Source organism: Phalangium opilio, unplaced genomic scaffold, assembly GCF_054372755.1.
Source record: "Phalangium opilio isolate 3A_F unplaced genomic scaffold, DU_Popi_V2 ptg000101l_1, whole genome shotgun sequence".
NCBI classification, from domain to species: domain Eukaryota; kingdom Metazoa; phylum Arthropoda; class Arachnida; order Opiliones; family Phalangiidae; genus Phalangium; species Phalangium opilio.
Window position 1 is genome coordinate 7,579,527 of NW_028324204.1, and position 24,698 is coordinate 7,604,224.

The following is a 24,698-nucleotide window of genomic DNA, read 5'->3' on the forward strand; positions in this document are numbered from 1 at the left end:
CAAGCCCAAAAATTAAATGGTCGTCAAGTATTGTTGAAAAACTTTGGCTTTTTACGTTACATTTGATATCTCACAACACCGCTCCCGGGTGGGCTCGAACCACCAACCTTTCGGTTAATAGCCGAACGCGCTAACCATTGCGCCACGGAAGCTCAGAAATTCAATGGTTGTCCGGTATTGTGGAAAACTTATGACTTTTTACGCTACATCTGAGACCCCACAACACCTCTCCTGGGTGAGCTTGAACCACCAACCTTTCGGTTAACAGCCGAACGCGCTAACCATTGCGCCACGGAAGCCCAAATATTAAATGGACGTCAGGTAATGTGGAAAAACTTTGACTTTTTACGTCACATCTGAGACCCCACAACATCTCTCCCGGGTGGGCTCGAACCACCAACCTTTCGGTTAACAGCTGAACGCGCTAAACGTTACGCCAAGGAAGCCCAAAAATTAGATTTTCGTCAGGCATTGTGGAAAAACACCGACTTTTTACGTTACATCTGAGACCTCACAACACCGCTCCCGGATGGGCTCGAACCACCAACCTCTCGGTTAACAGCCGAACGCGCTAACCATTGCGCCACGGAAGCCCAAAAATTAAATGTTCGTCTGGTATTGTGCAAAAACACTGACTTTTTACGTTACATCTGAGACCTCACAACACCGCTCCCGGGTGGGCTGGAACCACCAACCTTTCGATAAACAGATGAACGCGATAACCATTGCGCCCCGGAAGCCCAAAAATAAAACGGATGTCAGGTATTGTGGAAAACTTATGACTTTTTACGCTACATCTGAGACCCTACAACACCTCTCATGGGTGGGCTCGAACCACCAACCTTTCGGTTAACTGCTAAACGCGCCAACCATTGCGCCACGGAAGCCCAAAAAAAAAACGTTCGTCAGGTATTGTGGAAAAACCCTGACTTTTTACGTTACATCTGAGACCTCACAACAACGCTCTTGGATTGGCTCGAACCACCAACCTTTCGGTTAACAGCCGAACGCGTTAACCATTCCGCCACGGAAGCCCAAATATTAAATGGACGTCAGGTATTGTGGAAAAACTTCGGCTTTTTACGTTACATTTGAGATCTCGCAACTCCGCTCCCGGGTGGGCTCGACCCACCAACCTTTCGGTTAATAGCCGAACGCGCTAACCATTGAGCCACGGAAGCTCAGCAATTAAATGGTTGTCAGGTATTGTGGAAAACTTATGACTTTTTACGCTACATCTGAGACCCCACAACATCTCTCCCGGGTGGGCTCGAACCACCAACCTTTCGGTTAACAGCTGAACGCGCTAACCTTTACGCCACGGAAGCCCAAAAATTAGATTTTCGTCAGGCACTGTGGAAAAACACCGACTTTTTACGTTACATCTGAGACCTCACAACACCGCTCCCGGATGGGCTCGAACCACCAACCTTTCGGTTAACAGCCGAACGCGCTAACCATTGCGCCACGGAAGCCCAAATATTAAATGGACGTCAGTAATTGTGCAAAAACACTGACTTTTTACGTTACATCTGAGACCTCACAACACCGTTCCCGGGTAGGCTCGAACCACCAACCCTACGGTTAACAGCTGAACGCGATAACCATTGCGCAACGGAAGCCCAAATATTAAATGGACGTCAGGTATTGTGGAAAAACTTTGACTTTCTACGTCACATCTGAGACCTCACAACACCGCTCCCGGATGGGCTCGAACCACCAACCTTTCGGTTAACAGCCGAGCGCGCTAACCATTGCGCCACGGAAGCCCAAAAACTAAATGGTCGTCAAGTATTGTTGAAAAACTTTGGCTTTTTACGTTACATTTGATATCTCACAACACCGCTCCCCGGTGGGCTCGAACCACCAACCTTTCGGTTAACAGCCGAACGCGCTAACCATTGCGCCACGGAAGCTCAGAAATTCAATGGTTGTCCGGTATTGTGGAAAACTTATGACTTTTTACGCTACATCTGAGACCCCACAACACCTCTCCTGGGTGAGCTTGAACCACCAACCTTTCGGTTAACAGCCGAACGCTCTAACCATTGCGCCACGGAAGCTCAGAAATTCAATGGTTGTCCGGTATTGTGGAAAACTTATGACTTTTTACGCTACATCTGAGACCCCACAACACCTCTCCTGGGTGAGCTTGAACCACCAATTTTCCGGTTAACAGCTGAACGCTCTAACCATTGCGCCACGGAAGCCCAAAAATTCAATGGTCTTCAGGTATTGTGGAAAAACTTTGACTTTTTACGTTACTTATAAAACTTAACACCAACGTTCCCGGGTGGGCTGGAACCACCAACCTTTCGATAAACAGATGAACGCGATAACCATTGCGCCCCGGAAGCCCAAAAATTAAACGGATGTCAGGTATTGTGGAAAACTTATGACTTTTTACGCTACATCTGAGACCCTACAACACCTCTCATGGGTGGGCTCGAACCACCAACCTTTCGGTTAACTGCTAAACGCGCCAACCATTGCGCCACGGAAGCCCAAAAACAAACGTTCGTCAGGTATTGTGGAAAAACCCTGACTTTTTACGTTACATCTGAGACCTCACAACAACGCTCTTGGATGGGCTCGAACCACCAACCTTTCGGTTAACAGCCGAACGCGTCAACCATTGCGCCACGGAAGCCCAAATATTAAATGGACGTCAGGTATTGTGGAAAAACTTTGACTTTTTACGTCACATCTGAGACCTCACAACACCTCTTCCGGATGGGCTCGAACCACCAACCTTTCGGTTAACAGCCGAACGCGCTAACCATTGCGCCACGGAAGCCCAAATATTAAATGGACGTCAGGTATTGTGGAAAAACTTTGACTTTTTACGTCACATCTGAGACCTCACAACACCGCTCCCGGGTGGGCTCGACCCACCAACCTTTCGGTTAATAGCCGAACGCGCTAACCATTGAGCCACGGAAGCTCAGCAATTAAATGGTTGTCAGGTATTGTGGAAAACTTATGACTTTTTACGCTACATCTGAGACCCCACAACATCTCTCCCGGGTGGGCTCGAACCACCAACCTTTCGGTTAACTGCTGAACGCGCTAACCTTTACGCCACGGAAGCCCAAAAAAAACGTTCGTCAGGTATTGTGGAAAAACCCTGACTTTTTACGTTACATCTGAGACCTCACAACAACGCTCTTGGATGGGCTCGAACCACCAACCTTTCGGTTAACAGCCGAACGCGTCAACCATTGCGCCACGGAAGCCCAAATATTAAATGGACGTCAGGCATTGCGGAAAAACACCGACCTTTTACGTTAAATCTGAGACCTCACAACACCGCTCCCGGGTAGGCTCGAACCACCAACCCTTCGGATAACAGCTGAACGCGATAACCATTGCGCAACGGAAGCCCAAATATTAAATGGACGTCAGGTATTGTGGAAAAACTTTGACTTTTTACGTCACATCTGAGACCTCACAACACCGCTCCCGGATGGGCTCGAACCACCAACCTTTCGGTTAACAGCCGAACGCGCTAACCATTGCGCCACGGAAGCCCAAAAAATAAACGTTCGTCAGGTATTGTGGGAAAACTTTGACTTTTTATGTCACATCTGAGGCCTCACAACACCGCTCCCGGATGGGCTCGAACCACCAACCTTTCAGTTAACAGCCGAACGCGCTAACCATTGCGCCACGGAAGCCCAAAAATGAAATGGTCGTCAAGTATCGTGGAAAACTTTTGACTTTTTACGCTACATCTGAGACCCCACAACACCTCTCCCGGGTGGAATGGAACCACCAACCTTTCGGTTAACAGCTGAACGCGCAAACAATTGAGCCACGGAAGCTCAGAAATAAACTGGTTGTCAGGTATTGCGGAGAAACTATGACTTTTACGTTACTTATAAAACTTAACACCAACGTTCCCGGGTGGGCTTGAGCCACCAACCTTTCGGATAACAGCCGAACGCGCTAACCATTGCGCCACGGAAGCCCAAAAATTAAATGTTCGTCTGGTATTGTGCAAAAACACTGACTTTTTACGTTACATCTGAGACCTCACAACAACGCTCTTGGATGGGCTCGAACCACCAACCTTTCGGTTAACAGCCGAACGCGCTAACCATTGCGCCACGGATGCCCAAATATTAAATGGACGTCAGGTATTGCTGAAAAAAATTGGCTTTTTACGTTACATTTGAATTCTCGCAACACCGCTCCCGGGTGGGCTCGACCCACCAACCTTTCGGTTAATAGCCGAACGCGCTAACCATTGAGCCACGGAAGCTCAGAAATTAAATGGTTGTCAGGTATTGTGGAAAACTTATGACTTTTTACGCTACATCTGAGACCCCACAACATCTCTTCCGGGTGGGCTCGAACCACCAACCTTTCAGTTAACAGCCGAACGCACTAACCATTGCGCCACGGAAGCCCAAAAATGAAATGGTCGTCAAGTATCGTGGAAAACTTTTGACTATTTACGCTACATCTGAGACCCCACAACACCTCTCCCGGGTGGAATGGAACCACCAACCTTTCGGTTAACAGCTGAACGCGCAAACAATTGAGCCACGGAAGCTCAGAAATAAACTGGTTGTCAGGTATTGCGGAGAAACTATGACTTTTACGTTACTTATAAAACTTAACACCAACGTTCCCGGGTGGGCTTGAGCCACCAACCTTTCGGATAACAGCCGAACGCGCTAACCATTGCGCCACGGAAGCCCAAAAATTAAATGTTCGTCTGGTATTGTGCAAAAACCCTGACTTTTTACGTTACATCTGAGACCTCACAACAACGCTCTTGGATGGGCTCGAACCACCAACCTTTCGGTTAACAGCCGAACGCGTCAACCATTGCGCCACGGAAGCCCAAATATTAAATGGACGTCAGGAATTGTGGAAAAACTTTGACTTTTTACGTCACATCTGAGACCTCACAACACCCCTTCCGGATGGGCTCGAACCACCAACCTTTCGGTTAACAGCCGAACGCGCTAACCATTGCGCCACGGAAGCCCAAATATTAAATGGACGTCAGGTATTGTGGAAAAACTTTGACTTTTTACGTCACATCTGAGACCTCACAACACCGCTCCCGGGTGGGCTCGACCCACCAACCTTTCGGTTAATAGCCGAACGCGCTAACCATTGAGCCACGGAAGCTCAGCAATTAAATGGTTGTCAGGTATTGTGGAAAACTTATGACTTTTTACGCTACATCTGAGACCCCACAACATCTCTCCCGGGTGGGCTCGAACCACCAACCTTTCGGTTAACAGCTGAACGAGCTAACCTTTACGCCACGGAAGCCCAAAAATTAGATTTTCGTCAGGCATTGTGGAAAAACACCGACCTTTTACGTTACATCTGAGACCTCACAACACCGCTCCCGGGTAGGCTCGAACCACCAACCCTTCGGTTAACAGCTGAACGCGATAACCATTGCGCAACGGAAGCCCAAATATTAAATGGACGTCAGGTATTGTGGAAAAACTTTGACTTTTTACGTCACATCTGAGACCTCACAACACCGCTCCCGGATGGGCTCGAACCACCAACCTTTCGGTTAACAGCCGAACGCGCTAACCATTGCGCCACGGAAGCCCAAATATTAAATGGACGTCAGGTATTGTGGAAAAACTTTGACTTTTTACGTCACATCTGAGACCTCACAACACCGCTCCCGGGTGGGCTCGACCCAGGCCCGTAGCCAGAAAAGTTACGCAGAGGGGGCAGTATCTTTCTGTGAGGGGGCATGGCAAATGGAATTTTTTTTATAGAATAACATAAATATCAAAATGTCAGACAATAAATATTTAAGCAGGTATTTCATTATTGACACTCATTTAACATTTGAAAATCAAACTTTTTTTAAAAAGTTTAAAAATAAATAAATTGTTAATAAACAATTCTAAATCTAAATTTCTAGTCAGATCTTTTTCGTAGGCTAGGGAAGTTAAGTTTCACTTTCTTTCAAGTGACATAGCTCGTCGTTAAAGTGAAAATACGCCAGTAGGGCAGGAAAAGTTTGCCTCGCAACTTCGCAAGTCGCTGTTGAGGCGTCAAATGTAAGTCTGTACACCGAGGGGTCGGTCATTCATGAACTCCCGTACGCTACCCGTGAAATCCAACTTAAGAAATCCGAAATCAATGCTGATTTCGAAATCAAATAAAAAATCCGAAATCAGCAACGAAATCACAAAACATTAAAGAAATCATAAAATCAGAAAAAAAAACAAAAAATCAACAAAGAAATCACGAAATCAACCTAAAAATCACGAAATCAGAAGCGAAATCACAAAATCAGAAACAAAATCAGTAAAGAAATCGTGAAATCCATTACAAAATTCACGAAATCCAAAATCCAAAGAAATCGCAAAATCCGTCGAAATCACGGGAAAAATCTCAAAATTCGATGAAATTCATTGGATTTTATCGAATTCTGAAATCAAACGAAATCCGACGGAATCCGAAGAAATCAAATTGGATTTCAAAATCCCGAACATTTTTTCCAAAACGTCCGACCCCTCACTGTACCCCGACATAATATTTTGGTCCTGGATGACAAAACCAGCGATATATATCAAGGATAACCACAAAAAGCTAAAAATTCCAGTGTATCAGGGATACATATCAAAAGTGAATTTAAAACATACAAATGAATCAGGGATATATCAAGTAAAAAAATCCAAGTGTATCAGGAATATACACAAGTAAAGACAATAAAGTCTAAAATATGTTGATATACATTCTAAATAGCTTGAATATTTGTGTATCAAAATGAAAATATTCATTACAGGGGCAAAGTTAGTTTGATAAGAAGGCATTGGAAAATTTTGAGGGGGCATTTAGGGGCAAACCGAAATCTTATTTGAGGGGGCAGGATATATTTTTGAGGGGGCATTGCCCCCTGGTGCCCCCCCGTGGCTACGGGCCTGGCTCGACCCACCAACCTTTCGGTTAATAGCCGAACGCGCTAACCATTGAGCCACGGAAGCTCAGCAATTAAATGGTTGTCAGGTATTGTGGAAAACTTATGACTTTTTACGCTACATCTGAGATCCCACAACATCTCTCCCGGGTGGGCTCGAACCACCAACCTTTCGGTTAACAGCTGAACGCGCTAACCTTTACGCCACGGAAGCCCAAAAATTAGATTTTCGTCAGGCATTGTGGAAAAACACCGACTTTTTACGTTACATCTGAGACCTCACAACACCGCTCCCGGGTAGGCTCGAACCACCAACCCTTCGGTTAACAGCTGAACGCGATAACCATTGCGCAACGGAAGCCCAAATATTCAATGGATGTCAGGTATTGTGGAAAACTTATGACTTTTTACGCTACATCTGAGACCCCACAACATCTCTCCCGGGTGGGCTCGAACCACCAACCTTTCGGTTAACAGCTGAACGCGCTAACCTTTACGCCACGGAAGCCCAAAAATTAGATTTTCGTCAGGCATTGTGGAAAAACACCGACTTTTTACGTTACATCTGAGACCTCACAACACCGCTCCCGGGTAGGCTCGAACCACCAACCCTTCGGTTAACAGCTGAACGCGATAACCATTGCGCAACGGAAGCCCAAATATTAAATGGACGTCAGGTATTGTGGAAAAACTTTGACTTTTTACGTCACATCTGAGACCTCACAACACCGCTCCCGGGTGGGCTCGAACCACCAACCTTTCAGTTAACAGCCGAACGCGCTAACCATTGCGCCACGGAAGCCCAAAAATGAAATGGTCGTCAAGTATCGTGGAAAACTTTTGACTTTTTACGCTACATCTGAGACCCCACAACACCTCTCCCGGGTGGAATGGAACCACCAACCTTTCGGTTAACAGCTGAACGCGCAAACAATTGAGCCACGGAAGCTCAGAAATAAACTGGTTGTCAGGTTTTGCGGAGAAACTATGACTTTTTACGTTACTTATAAAACTTAACACCAACGTTCCCGGGTGGGCTTTGAGCCACCAACCTTTCGGATAACAGCCGAACGCGCTAACCATTGCGCCACGGAAGCCCAAAAATTAAATGTTCGTCTGGTATTGTGCAAAAACACTGACTTTTTACGTTACATCTGAGACCCTACAACACCTCTCATGGGTGGGCTCGAACCACCAACCTTTCGGTTAACTGCTAAACGCGCCAACCATTGCGCCACGGAAGCCCAAAAAAAAACGTTCGTCAGGTATTGTGGAAAAACCCTGACTTTTTACGTTACATCTGAGACCTCACAACAACGCTCTTGGATGGGCTCGAACCACCAACCTTTCGGTTAACAGCCGAACGCGTTAACCATTGCGCCACGGAAGCCCAAATATTAAATGGACGTCAGGTATTGTGGAAAAACTTTGACTTTTTACGTCACATCTTAGACCTCACAACACCGCTTCCGGATGGGCTCGAACCACCAACCTTTCGGTTAACAGCCGAACGCGCTAACCATTGCGCCACGGAAGCCCAAATATTAAATGGACGTCAGGTATTGTGGAAAAACTTTGACTTTTTACGTCACATCTGAGACCTCACAACACCGCTCCCGGGTGGGCTCGACCCACCAACCTTTCGGTTAATAGCCGAACGCGCTAACCATTGAGCCACGGAAGCTCAGCAATTAAATGGTTGTCAGGTATTGTGGAAAACTTATGACTTTTTACGCTACATCTGAGACCCCACAACATCTCTCCCGGGTGGGCTCGAACCACCAACCTTTCGGTTAACAGCTGAACGCGCTAACCTTTACGCCACGGAAGCCCAAAAATTAGATTTTCGTCAGGCATTGTGGAAAAACACCGACCTTTTACGTTACATCTGAGACCTCACAACACCGCTCCCGGGTAGGCTCGAACCACCAACCCTTCGGTTAACAGCTGAACGCGATAACCATTGCGCAACGGAAGCCCAAATATTAAATGGACGTCAGGTATTGTGGAAAAACTTTGACTTTTTACGTCACATCTGAGACCTCACAACACCGCTCCCGGATGGGCTCGAACCACCAACCTTTCGGTTAATAGCCGAACGCGCTAACCATTGAGCCACGGAAGCTCAGCAATTAAATGGTTGTCAGGTATTGTGGAAAACTTATGACTTTTTACGCTACATCTGAGACCCCACAACACCGCTCCCGGGTAGGCTCGAACCACCAACCCTTCGGTTAACAGCTGAACGCGATAACCATTGCGCAACGGAAGCCCAAATATTAAATGGATGTCAGGTATTGTGGAAAACTTATGACTTTTTACGCTACATCTGAGACCCCACAACATCTCTCCCGGGTGGGCTCGAACCACCAACCTTTCGGTTAACAGCTGAACGCGCTAACCTTTACGCCACGGAAGCCCAAAAATTAGATTTTCGTCAGACATTGTGGAAAAACACCGACTTTTTACGTTACATCTGAGACCTCACAACACCGCTCCCGGGTAGGCTCGAACCACCAACCCTTCGGTTAACAGCTGAACGCGATAACCATTGCGCAACGGAAGCCCAAATATTAAATGGACGTCAGGTATTGTGGAAAAACTTTGACTTTTTACGTCACATCTGAGACCTCACAACACCGCTCCCGGGTGGGCTCGAACCACCAACCTTTCAGTTAACAGCCGAACGCGCTAACCATTGCGCCACGGAAGCCCAAAAATGAAATGGTCGTCAAGTATCGTGGAAAACTTTTGACTTTTTACGCTACATCTGAGACCCCACAACACCTCTCCCGGGTGGAATGGAACCACCAACCTTTCGGTTAACAGCTGAACGCGCAAACAATTGAGCCACGGAAGCTCAGAAATAAACTGGTTGTCAGGTATTGCGGAGAAACTATGACTTTTTACGTTACTTATAAAACTTAACACCAACGTTCCCGGGTGGGTTTGAGCCACCAACCTTTCGGATAACAGCCGAACGCGCTAACCATTGCGCCACGGAAGCCCAAAAATTAAATGTTCGTCTGGTATTGTGCAAAAACACTGACTTTTTACGTTACATCTGAGACCCTACAACACCTCTCATGGGTGGGCTCGAACCACCAACCTTTCGGTTAACTGCTAAACGCGCCAACCATTGCGCCACGGAAGCCCAAAAATAAAACGTTCGTCAGGTATTGTGGAAAAACCCTGACTTTTTACGTTACATCTGAGACCTCACAACAACGCTCTTGGATGGGCTCGAACCACCAACCTTTCGGTTAACAGCCGAACGCGCTAACCATTGCGCCACGGATGCCCAAATATTAAATGGACGTCAGGTATTGTGGAAAAACTTTGACATTTACGTCACATCTGAGACCTCACAACACCGCTTCCGGATGGGCTCGAACCATCAACCTTTCGGTTAACAGCCGAACGCGCTAACCATTGCGCCACGGAAGCCCAAAAATTAAATGTTCGTCTGGTATTGTGCAAAAACACTGACTTTTTACGTTACATCTGAGACCCTACAACACCTCTCATGGGTGGGCTCGAACCACCAACCTTTCGGTTAACTGCTAAACGCGCCAACCATTGCGCCACGGAAGCCCAAAAATAAAACGTTCGTCAGGTATTGTGGAAAAACCCTGACTTTTTACGTTACATCTGAGACCTCACAACAACGCTCTTGGATGGGCTCGAACCACCAACCTTTCGGTTAACAGCCGAACGCGCTAACCATTGCGCCACGGATGCCCAAATATTAAATGGACGTCAGGTATTGTGGAAAAACTTTGACATTTACGTCACATCTGAGACCTCACAACACCGCTTCCGGATAGGCTCGAACCACCAACCTTTCGGTTAACAGCCGAACGCGCTAACCATTGCGCAACGGAAGCCCAAATATTAAATGTTCGTCAGGTATTGCTGAAGAAAATTGGCTTTTTACGTTACATTTGAATTCTCGCAACACCGCTCCCGGGTGGGCTCGACCCACCATCCTTTCGGTTAACAGCCGATCGCGCTAACCATTGCGCCACGGAAGGCCAAAAATTAAATGTTCGTCTGGTATTGTGCAAAAACACTGGCTTTGTACGTTACATCTGAGACCTCACAACACCGCTCCCGGGTGGGCTCGAACCATCAACCTTTCGGTTAACAGCTGAACGCGATAACCATTGCGCAACGGAAGCCCAAATATTAAATGGACGTCTGGTATTGTGCAAAAACACTGGCTTTTTACGTCACATCTGAGACCTCACAACACCGCTCCCGGATGGGCTCGAACCACCAACCTTTCGGTTAACAGCCGAACGCGCTAACCATTGCGCCACGGAAGCCCAAAAATTAAATGGTCGTCAGATATTGCTGAAAAACTTTGGCTTTTTACGTTACATTTGAGATCTCGCAACACCGCTACCGGGTGGGCTCGACCCACCAACCTTTCGGTTATTAGCCGAACGCGCTAACCATTGAGCCACGGAAGCTCAGAAATTAAATGGTTGTCAGGTATTGTGGAAAACTTATGACTTTTTACGCTACATCTGAGACCCCACAACATCTCTCCCGGGTGGGCTCGAACCACCAACCTTTCGGTTATAAGCTGAACGCGCTAACCTTTACGCCACGGAAGCCCAAAAATTAGATGTTCGTCAGGCATTGTGGAAAAACACCGACTTTTTACGTTACATCTGAGACTTCACAACACCGCTCCCGGATGGGCTCGAACCACCAACCCTTCGGTTAACAGCCGAACGCACTAACCATTGCGCCACGGAAGCCAAAAAATTAAATGTTCGTCTGGTATTGTGCAAAAACACTGGCTTTATACGTAACATCTGAGACCTCACAACACCGCTCCCGGGTGGGCTCGAACCATCAACCTTTCGGTTAACAGCTGAACGCGATAACCATTGCGCAACGGAAGCCCAAATATTAAATGGACGTCAGGTATTGTGGAAAAACTTTGACTTTTTACGTCACATCTGAGACCTCACAACACCGCTCCCGGATGGGCTCGAACCATCAACCTTTCGGTTAACAGCCGAACGCGCTAACCATTGCGCCACGGAAGCCCAAAAATTAAATGTTCGTCTGGTATTGTGCAAAAACACTGACTTTTTACGTTACATCTGAGACCCTACAACACCTCTCATGGGTGGGCTCGAACCACCAACCTTTCGGTTAACTGCTAAACGCGCCAACCATTGCGCCACGGAAGCCCAAAAATAAAACGTTCGTCAGGTATTGTGGAAAAACCCTGACTTTTTACGTTACATCTGAGACCTCACAACAACGCTCTTGGATGGGCTCGAACCACCAACCTTTCGGTTAACAGCCGAACGCGCTAACCATTGCGCCACGGATGCCCAAATATTAAATGGACGTCAGGTATTGTGGAAAAACTTTGACATTTACGTCACATCTGAGACCTCACAACACCGCTTCCGGATGGGCTCGAACCACCAACCTTTCGGTTAACAGCCGAACGCGCTAACCATTGCGCAACGGAAGCCCAAATATTAAATGTTCGTCAGGTATTGCTGAAGAAAATTGGCTTTTTACGTTACATTTGAATTCTCGCAACACCGCTCCCGGGTGGGCTTGACCCACCATCCTTTCGGTTAACAGCCGATCGCGCTAACCATTGCGCCACGGAAGCCCAAAAATTAAATGTTCGTCTGGTATTGTGCAAAAACACTGGCTTTTTACGTTACATCTGAGACCTCACAACACCGCTCCCGGGTGGGCTCGAACCATCAACCTTTCGGTTAACAGCTGAACGCGATAACCATTGCGCCACGGAAGCCCAAATATTAAATGGACGTCAGGTATTGTGGAAAAACTTTGACATTTACGTCACATCTGAGACCTCACAACACCGCTTCCGGATGGGCTCGAACCACCAACCTTTCGGTTAACAGCCGAACGCGCTAACCATTGCGCAACGGAAGCCCAAATATTAAATGTTCGTCAGGTATTGCTGAAGAAAATTGGCTTTTTACGTTACATTTGAATTCTCGCAACACCGCTCCCGGGTGGGCTCGACCCACCATCCTTTCGGTTAACAGCCGATCGCGCTAACCATTGCGCCACGGAAGCCCAAAAATTAAATGTTCGTCTGGTATTGTGCAAAAACACTGGCTTTTTACGTCACATCTGAGACCTCACAACACCGCTCCCGGATGGGCTCGAACCACCAACCTTTCGGTTAACAGCCGAACGCGCTAACCATTGCGCCACGGAAGCCCAAAAATTAAATGGTCGTCAGATATTGCTGAAAAACTTTGGCTTTTTACGTTACATTTGAGATCTCGCAACACCGCTACCGGGTGGGCTCGACCCACCAACCTTTCGGTTATTAGCCGAACGCGCTAACCATTGAGCCACGGAAGCTCAGAAATTAAATGGTTGACAGGTATTGTGGAAAACTTATGACTTTTTACGCTACATCTGAGACCCCGCAACATCTCTCCCGGGTGGGCTCGAACCACCAACCTTTCGGTTATAAGCTGAACGCGCTAACCTTTACGCCACGGAAGCCCAAAAATTAGATGTTCGTCAGGCATTGTGGAAAAACACCGACTTTTTACGTTACATCTGAGACTTCACAACACCGCTCCCGGATGGGCTCGAACCACCAACCCTTCGGTTAACAGCCGAACGCACTAACCATTGCGCCACGGAAGCCAAAAAATTAAATGTTCGTCTGGTATTGTGCAAAAACACTGGCTTTATACGTTACATCTGAGACCTCACAACACCGCTCCCGGGTGGGCTCGAACCATCAACCTTTCGGTTAACAGCTGAACGCGATAACCATTGCGCAACGGAAGCCCAAATATTAAATGGACGTCAGGTATTGTGGAAAAACTTTGACTTTTTACGTCACATCTGAGACCTCACAACACCGCTCCCGGATGGGCTCGAACCATCAACCTTTCGGTTAACAGCCGAACGCGCTAACCATTGCGCCACGGAAGCCCAAAAATTAAATGGTCGTCAGGTATTGCTGAAAAACTTTGGCTTTTTACGTTAGATTTGAGATCTCGCAACACCGCTCCCGGGTGGGCTCGACCCACCAACCTTTCGGTTTATAGCCGAACGCGCTAACGATTGAGCCACGGAAGCTCAGAAATTAAATGGTTGTCAGGTATTGCGGAGAAACTATGACTTTTTACGTTACTTATAAAACTTAACACCAACGTTCCCGGGTGGGCTTGAGCCACCAACCTTTCGGATAACAGCCGAACGCGCTAACCATTGAGCCACGGAAGCTCAGAAATTAAATGGTTGTCAGGTATTGTGGAAAACTTATGACTTTTTACGCTACATCTGAGACCCCACAACATCTCTCCCGGGTGGGCTCGAACCACCAACCTTTCGGTTAATAGCTGAACGCGCTAACCTTTGCGCCACGGAAGCCCAAAAATTAGATTTTCGTCAGGCATTGTGGAAAAAAACCGACTTTTTACGTTACATCTGAGACCTCACAACACCGCTCCCGGATGGGCTCGAACCACCAACCTTTCGGTTAACAGCCGAACGCGCTAACCATTGCGCCACGGAAGCCCAAAAATTAAATGTTCGTCTGGTATTGTGCAAAAACACTGACTTTTTACGTTACATCTGAGACCTCACAACACCGCTCCCGGGTGGGCTCGAACCACCAACCTTTCGGTTAATAGCTGAACGCGATAACCATTGCGCAACGGAAGCCCAAATATTAAATGGTCGTCAGGTATTGCTTAAAAAAATTGGCTTTTTACGTTACATTTGAATTCTCGCAACACCGCTCCCGGGTGGGCTCGACCCACCAACCTTTCGGTTAATAGCCGAACGCGCTAACCATTGAGCCACGGAAGCTCAGAAATTAAATGGTTGTCAGGTATTTTAGAAAACTTATGACTTTTTACGCTACATCTGAGACCCCACAACATCTCTCCCGGGTGGGCTCGAACCACCAACCTTTCGGTTAACAGCTGAACGCGCACACCATTGAGCCACGGAAGCTCAGAAATAAACTGTCTGTCAGGTATTGCGGAGAAACTATGACTTTTTACGTTACTTATAAAACTTAACACCAACGTTCCCGGGTGGGCTTGAGCCACCAACCTTTCGGATAACAGCCGAACGCGCTAACCATTGAGCCACGGAAACTCAGAAATTAAATGGTTGTCAGGTATTGTGGAAAACTTATGACTTTTTACGCTACATCTGAGACCCCACAACATCTCTCCCGGGTGGGCTCGAACCACCAACCTTTCGGTTATAAGCTGAACGCGCTAATCTTTACGCCACGGAAGCCCAAAAATTAGATGTTCGTCAGGCATTGTGGAAAAACACCGACTTTTTACGTTACATCTGAGACCTCACAACACCGCTCCCGGATGGGCTCGAACCACCAACCTTTCGGTTAACAGCCGAACGCGCTAACCATTGCGCCACGGAAGCCCAAAAATTAAATGTTCGTCTGGTATTGTGCAAAAACACTGGCTTTTTACGTTACATCTGAGACCTCACAACACCGCTCCCGGGTGGGCACGAACCATCAACCTTTCGGTTAACAGCTGAACGCGATAACCATTGCGCAACGGAAGCCCAAATATTAAATGGACGTCAGGTATTGTGGAAAAACTTTGACTTTTTACGTCACATCTGAGACCTCACAACACCGCTCCCGGATGGGCTCGAACCACCAACCTTTTGGTTAACAGCCGAACGCGCTAACCATTGCGCCACGGAAGCCCAAAAATTAAATGGTCGTCAGATATTGCTGAAAAACTTCGGCTTTTTACGTTACATTTGAGATCTCGCAACACCGCTCCCGGGTGGGCTCGACCCACCAACCTTTCGGTTAATAGCCGAACGCGCTAACCATTGAGCCACGGAAGCTCAGAAATTAAATGGTTGTCAGGTATTGTGGAAAACTTATGACTTTTTACGTCACATCTGAGACCTCACAACACCGCTCCCGGATGGGCTCGAACCATCAACCTTTCGGTTAACAGCCGTACGCGCTAACCATTGCGCCACGGAAGCCCAGAAATAAACTGTCTGTCAGGTATTGCGGAGAAACTATGACTTTTTACGTTACTTATAAAACTTAACACCAACGTTCCCGGGTGGGCTTGAGCCACCAACCTTTCGGATAACAGCCGAACGCGCTAACCATTGAGCCACGGAAGCCCAGAAATTAAATGGTTATCAGGTATTGTTGAAAACTTATGAATTTTTACGCTACATCTGAGACCCCACAACATCTCTCCCGGGTGGGCTCGAACCACCAACCTTTCGGTTATAAGCTGAACGCGCTAACCTTTACGCCACGGAAGCCCAAAAATTAGATGTTCGTCAGGCATTGTGGAAAAACACCGACTTTTTACGTTACATCTGAGACCTCACAACACCGCTCGCGGATGGGCTCGAACCACCAACCTTTCGGTTAACAGCCGAACGCGCTAACCATTGCGCAACGGAAGCCCAAAAATTAAATGTTCGTCTGGTATTGTGCAAAAACACTGGCTTTTTACGTTACATCTGAGACCTCACAACACCGCTCCCGGGTGGGCTCGAACCATCAACCTTTCGGTTAACAGCTGAACGCGATAACCATTGCGCAACGGAAGCCCAAATATTAAATGGACGTCAGGTATTGCTGAAAAACTTCGGCTTTTTACGTTACATTTGAGATCTCGCAACACCGCTCCCGGGTGGGCTCGATCCACCAACCTTTCGGTTAATAGCCGAACGCGCTAACCATTGAGCCACGGAAGCTCAGAAATTAAATGGTTGTCAGGTATTGTGGAAAACTTATGACTTTTTACGCTACATCTGAGACCCCACAACATCTCTCCCGGGTGGGCTCGAACCACCACCCTTTCGGTTAACAGCTGAACGCGCAAACCATTGAGCCACGGAAGCTCAGAAATAAACTGGTTGTCAGGTATTGCGGAGAAACTATGACTTTTTACGTTACTTATAAAACTTAACACCAACGTTCCCGGGTGGGCTTGAGCCACCAACCTTTCGGATAACAGCCGAACGCGCTAACCATTGAGCCACGGAAGCTCAGAAATTAAATGGTTGTCAGGTATTGTGGAAAACTTATGACTTTTTACGCTACATCTGAGACCCCACAAGTTCTCTCCCGGGTGGGCTCGAACCACCAACCTTTCAGTTATAAGCTGTACGCGCTAACCTTTACGCCACGGAAGCCCAAAAATTAGATGTTCGTCAGGCATTGTGGAAAAACACCGACTTTTTACGTTACATCTGAGACCTCACAACACCGCTCCCGGGTGGGCTCGAACCACCAACCTTTCGGTTAACAGCTAAACGCGATAACCATTGCGCAACGGAAGCCCAAATATTAAATGGACGTCAGGTATTGTGGAAAAACTTTGATTTTTACGTCACATCTGAGACCTCACAACACCGCTCCCGGATGGGCTCGAACCACCAACCTTTCGGTTAACAGCCGAACGCGCTAACCATTGCGCCACGGAAGCCCAATAATTAAATGGTCGTCAGGTATTGCTGAAAAACTTTGGCTTTTTACGTTACATTTGAGATCTCGCAACACCGCTCCCGGGTGGGCTCGACCCACCAACCTTTCGGTTAATAGCCGAACGCGCTAACCATTGAGCCACGGAAGCTCAGAAATTAAATGGTTGTCAGGTATTGTGGAAAACTTATGACTTTTTACGCTACATCTGAGACCCCACAAGTTCTCTCCCGGGTGGGCTCGAACCACCAACCTTTCGGTTAACAGCTGAACGCGCTAACCTTTTCGCCACGGAAGCCCAAAAATTAGATGTTCGTCAGGCATTGTGGAAAAACACCGACTTTTTACGTTACATCTGGGACCTCACAACACCGCTCCCGGATGGGCTCGAACCACCAACCTTTCGTTTAACAGCCGAACGCGCTAACCATTGCGCCACGGAAGCCCAAAAATTAAATGGACGTCAGGTATTGTGGATAAACTTTGACTTTTTACGTTACATCTGAGACCTCACAATACCGCTCCCGGGTGGGCTCGAACCACCAACCTTTCGGTTAACAGCTGAACGCGATAACCATTGCGCAACGGAAGCCCAAAAATTAAATGGTCTTCAGTAATTGCGGAAAATCTTTGACTTTTTACGTTACTTATAAAACTTAACACCAACGTTCCCGGGTGGGCTGGAACCACCAACCTTTCGGTAAACAGGTGAACGCGATAACCATTGCGCCCCGGAAGCCCAAAAATTAAATGGACGTCAAGTATTGTGGAAAAATTTGGAATTTTTACGTCACATCTGAGACCTCACAACACCGCTCCCGTGTGGGCTCGAACCACCAACCCCTCGGTTAACAGCTGAACGCGATAACCATTGCGCAACGGAAGCCCAAAAATTAAATGGACGTCAGGTATTGTGGAAAAACACTGACTTTTTACGTAACGTCTGAGACCTCACAACACCGCTCCCGGATGGGCTCGAACCACCAAAATTTCGGTTAACAGCCGAACGCGCTACCTTGGGCCACGTAAGCCCAAAAATTAAATGGTCGTCAGGTATTGTGCAAAAACACTGACTTTTTACGTCAAGTCTGAGACCTCACAACACCGCTCCCGGATGGGCTCGAACCACCAACCTTTCGGTTAACAGCCGAACGCGCTAACCATTGCGCCACGGAAGCCCAAAAATTAAACGTTCGTCAGGTATTGTGGAAAAACACTGACTTTTTACGTTACATCTGAGACCTCACAACAACGCTCTTGGATGGGCTTGAACCACCAAACTATCGGTTAAAAGCCGAACGCGCTAACCATTGAGCCACGGAAGCTCTGAAATTAAATGGTCGTCAGGTATTGTGGAAAAACTTTGACTTTTTACGTAACATCTGAAACCTCACAGCACCGCTCCTTGGTGGGCTCGAACCACCAACCATTCGGTTAACAGCTGAACGTGCTAACCATTGCGCCACGGAAGCCCAAAAATTAGACGATCGTCAGGCATTGTGGAAAAACACCGACTTTTTCGTTACATCTGAGACCTCACAACACCGCTCCCGGATGGGCTCGAACCACCAACCTTTCGGTTAACAGCTGAACGCGCTATCCATTGCGCCTCGGTAGCCCAAAAATTAAACGTTCGTCAGGTATTGTGCAAAAACACTGACTTTTTACGTTATATCTGAGACCTCACAACACCGCTCCCAGGTGGGCTCGAACCACCAACCTTTCGGTTAACAGCTGAACGCGATAACTATTGCGCAACGGAAGCCCAAATATTAAATGGACGTCAGGTATTGTGGTAAAACTTTGACTTTTTACGTCACATCTGAGACCTCACAACACCGCTCCCGGATGGGCTCGAACCACCAACCTTTCGGTTAACAGCCGAACGCGCTAACCATTGCGCCACTTAAGCCCAAAAATTAAATGGTCGTCAGGTATTGCTGAAAAACTTTGGCTTTTTACGTTACATTTGAGATCTCGCAACACCGCTCCCGGGTGGGCTCGACCCACCAACCTTTCGGTTAATATCCGAACGCGCTAACCACGGAAGCTCAGAAATTAACTGGTTGTCAGGTATTGTGGAAAACTAATGACTTTTTACGCTACATCTGAGACCCCACAACATCTCTCCCGGGTGGGCTCGAACCACCAACCTTTCGGTTAACAGCTGAACGCGCAAACCATTGAGCCACGGAAGCTCAGAAATTAAATGGTTGTCAGGTATTGTGGAAAACTTATGACTTTTTACGCTACATCTGAGACCCCACAAGTTCTCTCCCGGGTGGGCTCGAACCACCAACCTTTCGGTTATAAGCTGTACGCGCTAACCTTTACGCCACGGAAGCCCAAAAATTAGATGTTCGTCAGGCATTGTGGAAAAACACCGACTTTTTACGTTACATCTGAGACCTCACAACACCGCTCCCGGGTGGGCTCGAACCACCAACCTTTCGGTTAACAGCTAAACGCGATAACCATTGCGCAACGGAAGCCCAAATATTAAATGGACGTCAGGTATTGTGGAAAAACTTTGACTTTTTACGTCACATCTGAGACCTCACAACACCGCTCCCGGATGGGCTCGAACCACCAACCTTTCGGTTAACAGCCGAACGCGCTAACCATTGCGCCACGGAAGCCCAATAATTAAATGGTCGTCAGGTATTGCTGAAAAACTTTGGCTTTTTACGTTACATTTGAGATCTCGCAACACCGCTCCCGGGTGGGCTCGACCCACCAACCTTTCGGTTAATAGCCGAACGCGCTAACCATTGAGCCACGGAAGCTCAGAAATTAAATGGTTGTCAGGTATTGTGGAAAACTTATGACTTTTTACGCTACATCTGAGACCCCACAACATCTCTCCCGGGTGGGCTCGAACCACCAACCTTTCGGTTAACAGCTGAACGCGCTAACCTTTTCGCCACGGAAGCCCAAAAACTAGATGTTCGTCAGGCATTGTGGAAAAACACCGACTTTTTACGTTACATCTGGGACCTCACAACACCGCTCCCGGATGGGCTCGAACCACCAACCTTTCGTTTAACAGCCGAACGCGCTAACCATTGCGCCACGGAAGCCCAAAAATTAAATGTTCGTCTGGTATTGTGCAAAAACACTGGCTTTTTACGTTACATCTGAGACCTCACAACACCGCTCCCGTTTGGGCTCGAACCACCAACCTTTCGGTTAACAGCTGAACGCGATAACCATTGCGCAACGGAAGCCCAAATATTAAATGGACGTCAGGTATTGTGGATAAACTTTGACTTTTTACGTCACATCTGAGACCTCACAACACCGCTCCCGGATGGGCTCGAACCATCAACCTTTCGGTTAACAGCCGAACGTGCTAACCATTGCGCCACGGAAGCCCAAAAGTTAAACGTTCGTCAGGTATGGTGGAAAAACACTGACTTTTTACGTTACATCTGAGACCTCACAATACCGCTCCCGGGTGGGCTCGAACCACCAACCTTTCGGTTAACAGCTGAACGCGATAACCATTGCGCAACGGAAGCCCAAAAATTAAATGGTCTTCAGTAATTGCGGAAAATCTTTGACTTTTTACGTTACTTATAAAACTTAACACCAACGTTCCCGGGTGGGCTGGAACCACCAACCTTTCGGTAAACAGGTGAACGCGATAACCATTGCGCCCCGGAAGCCCAAAAATTAAATGGACGTCAAGTATTGTGGAAAAATTTGGAATTTTTACGTCACATCTGAGACCTCACAACACCGCTCCCGTGTGGGCTCGAACCACCAACCCCTCGGTTAACAGCTGAACGCGATAACCATTGCGCAACGGAAGCCCAAAAATTAAATGGACGTCAGGTATTGTGGAAAAACACTGACTTTTTACGTCAAATCTGAGACCTCACAACACCGCTCCCGGATGGGCGCGAACCACCAACCTTTCGGTTAACAGCCGAACGCGCTAACCATTGCGCCACGGAAGCCCAAAAATTAAACGTTCGTCAGGTATTGAGGAAAAACACTGACTTTTTACGTTACATCTGAGACCTCACAACAACGCTCTTGGATGGGCTTGAACCACCAAACTATCGGTTAAAAGCCGAACGCGCTAACCATTGAGCCACGGAAGCTCTGAAATTAAATGGTCGTCAGGTATTGTGGAAAAACTTTGACTTTTTACGTAACATCTGAAACCTCACAGCACCGCTCCTTGGTGGGCTCGAACCACCAACCATTCGGTTAACAGCTGAACGTGCTAACCATTGCGCCACGGAAGCCCAAAAATTAGACGATCGTCAGGCATTGTGGAAAAACACCGACTTTTTCGTTACATCTGAGACCTCACAACACCGCTCCCGGATGGGCTCGAACCACCAACCTTTCGGTTAACAGCTGAACGCGCTATCCATTGCGCCTCGGTAGCCCAAAAATTAAACGTTCGTCAGGTATTGTGCAAAAACACTGACTTTTTACGTTATATCTGAGACCTCACAACACCGCTCACGGGTGGGCTCGAACCACCAACCTTTCGGTTAACAGCTGAACGCGATAACTATTGCACAACGGAAGCCCAAATATTAAATGGACGTCAGGTATTGTGGTAAAACTTTGACTTTTTACGTCACATCTGAGACCTCACCACACCGCTCCCGGATGGGCTCGAACCACAAACCTTTCGGTTTACAGCCGAACGCGCTAACCATTGCGCCACGGAAGCCCAAAAATTAAATGGTCGTCAGATATTGTTCAAAACTTTGGACTTTTACGTTACATTTGAGATCTCGCAACACCGCTCCCGGGTGGGCTTGACCCACCAACCTTTCGGTAAACAGCCGAACGCGCTTACCATTGAGCCACGGAAGCTCAGAAATTAAATGGTTGTCAGGTATTGTGGAAAACTTAGGACTTTTTACGCTACATCAGAGACCCCACAACATCTCTCCCAGGTGGGCTCGAACCACCAACCTTTCGGTTAACAGCTGAACGCGCTAACCATTGCGCCACGGAAGCCCAAAAATTAGATGTTCGTCAGGCATTGTGGAAAAACACCGACTTTTTACGTTACATCTGAGACCTCACAACACCGCTCCCTGATGGGCTCGAACCACCAACCTTTCGGTTAACAGCCGAACGCGCTAACCATTGCGCAACGGAAGCCCAAAAATTAAACGTTCGTCTTTTATTGTGGAAAAACCCTGACTTTTCACGTTACATCTGAGACCTCACAACGCTTGTAGGTCAAAATAGCGAAATCCAAAATGTCGAAGGCACAATATCGACGGTCAAAAAAGCAAAAACAAAAACAGCGAAATGCAATAATAGCGAAATATCTTTATAGCGATAGGAAAGATAGCGAATCTGAGACCTCACAACACCGCTCTTGGATGGGCTTGAACCACCAAACTGTCGGTTAAAAGCCGAACGCGCTAACCATTTAGCCAGGGAAGCTCTGAAATTAAATGGTGGTTTGAGCCCACCCGGGAGCGGTGTTGCGAGATCTCAAATGTAACGTAAAAAGCCAAAGTTTTTCTACAATACCTGACGACCATTTAATTTTTGGGCTTCCGTGGCGCAATGGTTAGCGCGTTCGGCTGTTAACCGAAAGGTTGGTTGTTGGAGCCCATCCGGGAGCGGTGTTGTGAGGTCTCAGATGTGACGTAAAAAGTCAAAGTTTTTCCACAATACCTGACGTCCATTTAATATTTGGGCTTCCGTTGCGCAATGGTTATCGCGTTCAGCTGTTAACCGAAAGGTTGGTGGTTCGAGCTCACCCGGGAGCGGTGTTGTGAGGTCTCAGATGTAACGTAAAAAGGCAGTGTTTTTGCACAATACCTGACGAACGTTTAATTTTTGGGCTTCCGTGGCGCAATGGTTCGCGCGTTCAGCTGCTAACCGAAAGGTTGGTGGTTCGAGCCCACCCGGGAGAGATGTTGTGGGGTCTCAGATGTAGCGTAAAAAGTCATAAGTTTTCCACAATACCTGACAATCATTTAATGTCTGAGCTTCCGTGGCTCAATGGTTCGCGCGTTCGGCTGTTAAACGAAAAGTTGGTGGTTCGAGCCCACCCGGGAGCGGTGTTGTGAGATATCAAATGTAACGTAAAAAGCCAAAGTTTTTCAACAATACTTGACGACCATTTAATTTTTGGGCTTCCGTGGTGCAATGGTTAGCGCGATCGGCTTTTATCCGAAAGGTTGTTAGTTCGAGCCCATCCGGGAGCGGTGTTGTGAGGTCTCAGATGTAACGTAAAAAGTCAGTGTTTTTCCACAATGCCTGACGAACATTTAATTTTTGGACTTCCGTGGCGCAATGGTTATCGCGTTCATCTGTTAACCGAAAGGTTGGTGGTTCGAGCCCATCCGGGAGCGGTGTTGTGAGGTCTCAGATGTAACGTAAAAAGGCATTGTTTTTCCACAATACCTGATGAACATCTAATTTTTGGGCTTCCGTGGCGAAATGCTTAGCGCGTTCAGTTGTTAACCGAAAGGTTGGTGGTTCAAGCTTACCATGGAGAGGTGTTGTGGGGTCTCAGGTGTAGCGTAAAAAGTCAAAGGTTTTCCACAATACCTGACAACCATTGAATTTCTGAGCTTCCGTGGCGCAATGGTTAGCGCGTTCGGCTGTTAACCGAAAGGTTGGTGGTTCGAGACCACCCGGGAGCGGTGTTGTGAGATATCAAATGTAACGTAAAATGCCAAAGTTTTTCAACAATACTTGACGACCATTTAATTTTTGGGCTTCCGTGTTGCAATGGTTAGCGCGATCGGCTTTTATCCGAAAGGTTGTTAGTTCGAGCCCATCCGGGAGCGGTGTTGTGAGGTCTCAGATGTAACGTAAAAAGTCAGTGTTTTTCCACAATGCCTGACGAACATTTAATTTTTGGGCTTCCGTGCCGCAATGGTTATCGCGTTCATCTGTTAACCGAAAGGTTGGTGGTTCGAGCACACCCGGGAGCGGTCAGGTGGGGTTTCAGATGTTACGTAAAAAGTGAAAGTTTTTCCACAATACCTGAGGACCATTTAATATCTGAGCTTCCGTGGCTCAATGATATTCGCGTTCGGCTTTTAACCGATAGTATGGTGGTTCTAGCCCATCCGGGAGCGGTGTTGTGAGGTCTCAGATGTGACGTAAAAAGTCAAAGTTTTTCCACAATTACTGAAGACCATTTAATTTTTGGGCTTCCGTGGCCCAAGGTAGAGCGTTCGGCTGTTAATCGAAAGGTTGGTGGTTCGAGCTTATCCGGGAGCGGTGTTGTGAGGTCTCAGACGTGACGTAAAATGTCAAAATTTTTCCACAATACCTGACGTCCAT

At 47.4% G+C, this 24,698-nt stretch overlaps 22 non-coding genes across 22 annotated transcripts; 1 reads left to right on the plus strand and 21 right to left on the minus strand.

Moving 5' to 3' along the window:
• Positions 1-79: 79 nt before the first annotated feature.
• Positions 80-152, minus strand: TRNAN-AUU (transfer RNA asparagine (anticodon AUU)). Its single transcript has one exon. It is a non-coding gene; the product is annotated as a tRNA-Asn (tRNA).
• Positions 153-1,108: 956 nt separating this feature from the next.
• Positions 1,109-1,181, minus strand: TRNAN-AUU (transfer RNA asparagine (anticodon AUU)). Its single transcript has one exon. It is a non-coding gene; the product is annotated as a tRNA-Asn (tRNA).
• A 1,690-nt stretch (positions 1,182-2,871) lies between these two features.
• Positions 2,872-2,944, minus strand: TRNAN-AUU (transfer RNA asparagine (anticodon AUU)). The gene has a single exon. It is a non-coding gene; the product is annotated as a tRNA-Asn (tRNA).
• A 1,247-nt stretch (positions 2,945-4,191) lies between these two features.
• TRNAN-AUU (transfer RNA asparagine (anticodon AUU)) lies at positions 4,192-4,264 on the minus strand. The gene has a single exon. It is a non-coding gene; the product is annotated as a tRNA-Asn (tRNA).
• An 808-nt stretch (positions 4,265-5,072) lies between these two features.
• Positions 5,073-5,145, minus strand: TRNAN-AUU (transfer RNA asparagine (anticodon AUU)). The gene has a single exon. It is a non-coding gene; the product is annotated as a tRNA-Asn (tRNA).
• Positions 5,146-8,524: 3,379 nt separating this feature from the next.
• Positions 8,525-8,597, minus strand: TRNAN-AUU (transfer RNA asparagine (anticodon AUU)). The gene has a single exon. It is a non-coding gene; the product is annotated as a tRNA-Asn (tRNA).
• A 368-nt stretch (positions 8,598-8,965) lies between these two features.
• On the minus strand, positions 8,966-9,038 carry TRNAN-AUU (transfer RNA asparagine (anticodon AUU)). The gene has a single exon. It is a non-coding gene; the product is annotated as a tRNA-Asn (tRNA).
• Positions 9,039-11,315: 2,277 nt separating this feature from the next.
• On the minus strand, positions 11,316-11,388 carry TRNAI-AAU (transfer RNA isoleucine (anticodon AAU)). The gene has a single exon. It is a non-coding gene; the product is annotated as a tRNA-Ile (tRNA).
• A 74-nt stretch (positions 11,389-11,462) lies between these two features.
• On the minus strand, positions 11,463-11,535 carry TRNAI-UAU (transfer RNA isoleucine (anticodon UAU)). The gene has a single exon. It is a non-coding gene; the product is annotated as a tRNA-Ile (tRNA).
• Positions 11,536-13,224: 1,689 nt separating this feature from the next.
• Positions 13,225-13,297, minus strand: TRNAI-AAU (transfer RNA isoleucine (anticodon AAU)). The gene has a single exon. It is a non-coding gene; the product is annotated as a tRNA-Ile (tRNA).
• A 74-nt stretch (positions 13,298-13,371) lies between these two features.
• TRNAI-UAU (transfer RNA isoleucine (anticodon UAU)) lies at positions 13,372-13,444 on the minus strand. Its single transcript has one exon. It is a non-coding gene; the product is annotated as a tRNA-Ile (tRNA).
• A 515-nt stretch (positions 13,445-13,959) lies between these two features.
• Positions 13,960-14,032, minus strand: TRNAY-AUA (transfer RNA tyrosine (anticodon AUA)). Its single transcript has one exon. It is a non-coding gene; the product is annotated as a tRNA-Tyr (tRNA).
• A 221-nt stretch (positions 14,033-14,253) lies between these two features.
• Positions 14,254-14,326, minus strand: TRNAN-AUU (transfer RNA asparagine (anticodon AUU)). The gene has a single exon. It is a non-coding gene; the product is annotated as a tRNA-Asn (tRNA).
• A 221-nt stretch (positions 14,327-14,547) lies between these two features.
• TRNAN-AUU (transfer RNA asparagine (anticodon AUU)) lies at positions 14,548-14,620 on the minus strand. The gene has a single exon. It is a non-coding gene; the product is annotated as a tRNA-Asn (tRNA).
• Positions 14,621-14,694: 74 nt separating this feature from the next.
• TRNAN-AUU (transfer RNA asparagine (anticodon AUU)) lies at positions 14,695-14,767 on the minus strand. Its single transcript has one exon. It is a non-coding gene; the product is annotated as a tRNA-Asn (tRNA).
• Positions 14,768-15,723: 956 nt separating this feature from the next.
• On the minus strand, positions 15,724-15,796 carry TRNAN-AUU (transfer RNA asparagine (anticodon AUU)). Its single transcript has one exon. It is a non-coding gene; the product is annotated as a tRNA-Asn (tRNA).
• A 368-nt stretch (positions 15,797-16,164) lies between these two features.
• On the minus strand, positions 16,165-16,237 carry TRNAI-UAU (transfer RNA isoleucine (anticodon UAU)). The gene has a single exon. It is a non-coding gene; the product is annotated as a tRNA-Ile (tRNA).
• A 368-nt stretch (positions 16,238-16,605) lies between these two features.
• TRNAN-AUU (transfer RNA asparagine (anticodon AUU)) lies at positions 16,606-16,678 on the minus strand. Its single transcript has one exon. It is a non-coding gene; the product is annotated as a tRNA-Asn (tRNA).
• An 808-nt stretch (positions 16,679-17,486) lies between these two features.
• On the minus strand, positions 17,487-17,559 carry TRNAN-AUU (transfer RNA asparagine (anticodon AUU)). The gene has a single exon. It is a non-coding gene; the product is annotated as a tRNA-Asn (tRNA).
• A 2,562-nt stretch (positions 17,560-20,121) lies between these two features.
• TRNAN-AUU (transfer RNA asparagine (anticodon AUU)) lies at positions 20,122-20,194 on the minus strand. The gene has a single exon. It is a non-coding gene; the product is annotated as a tRNA-Asn (tRNA).
• Positions 20,195-22,031: 1,837 nt separating this feature from the next.
• Positions 22,032-22,104, minus strand: TRNAY-GUA (transfer RNA tyrosine (anticodon GUA)). The gene has a single exon. It is a non-coding gene; the product is annotated as a tRNA-Tyr (tRNA).
• Positions 22,105-23,241: 1,137 nt separating this feature from the next.
• On the plus strand, positions 23,242-23,314 carry TRNAS-GCU (transfer RNA serine (anticodon GCU)). Its single transcript has one exon. It is a non-coding gene; the product is annotated as a tRNA-Ser (tRNA).
• The last annotated feature ends 1,384 nt before the right edge of the window (positions 23,315-24,698 follow it).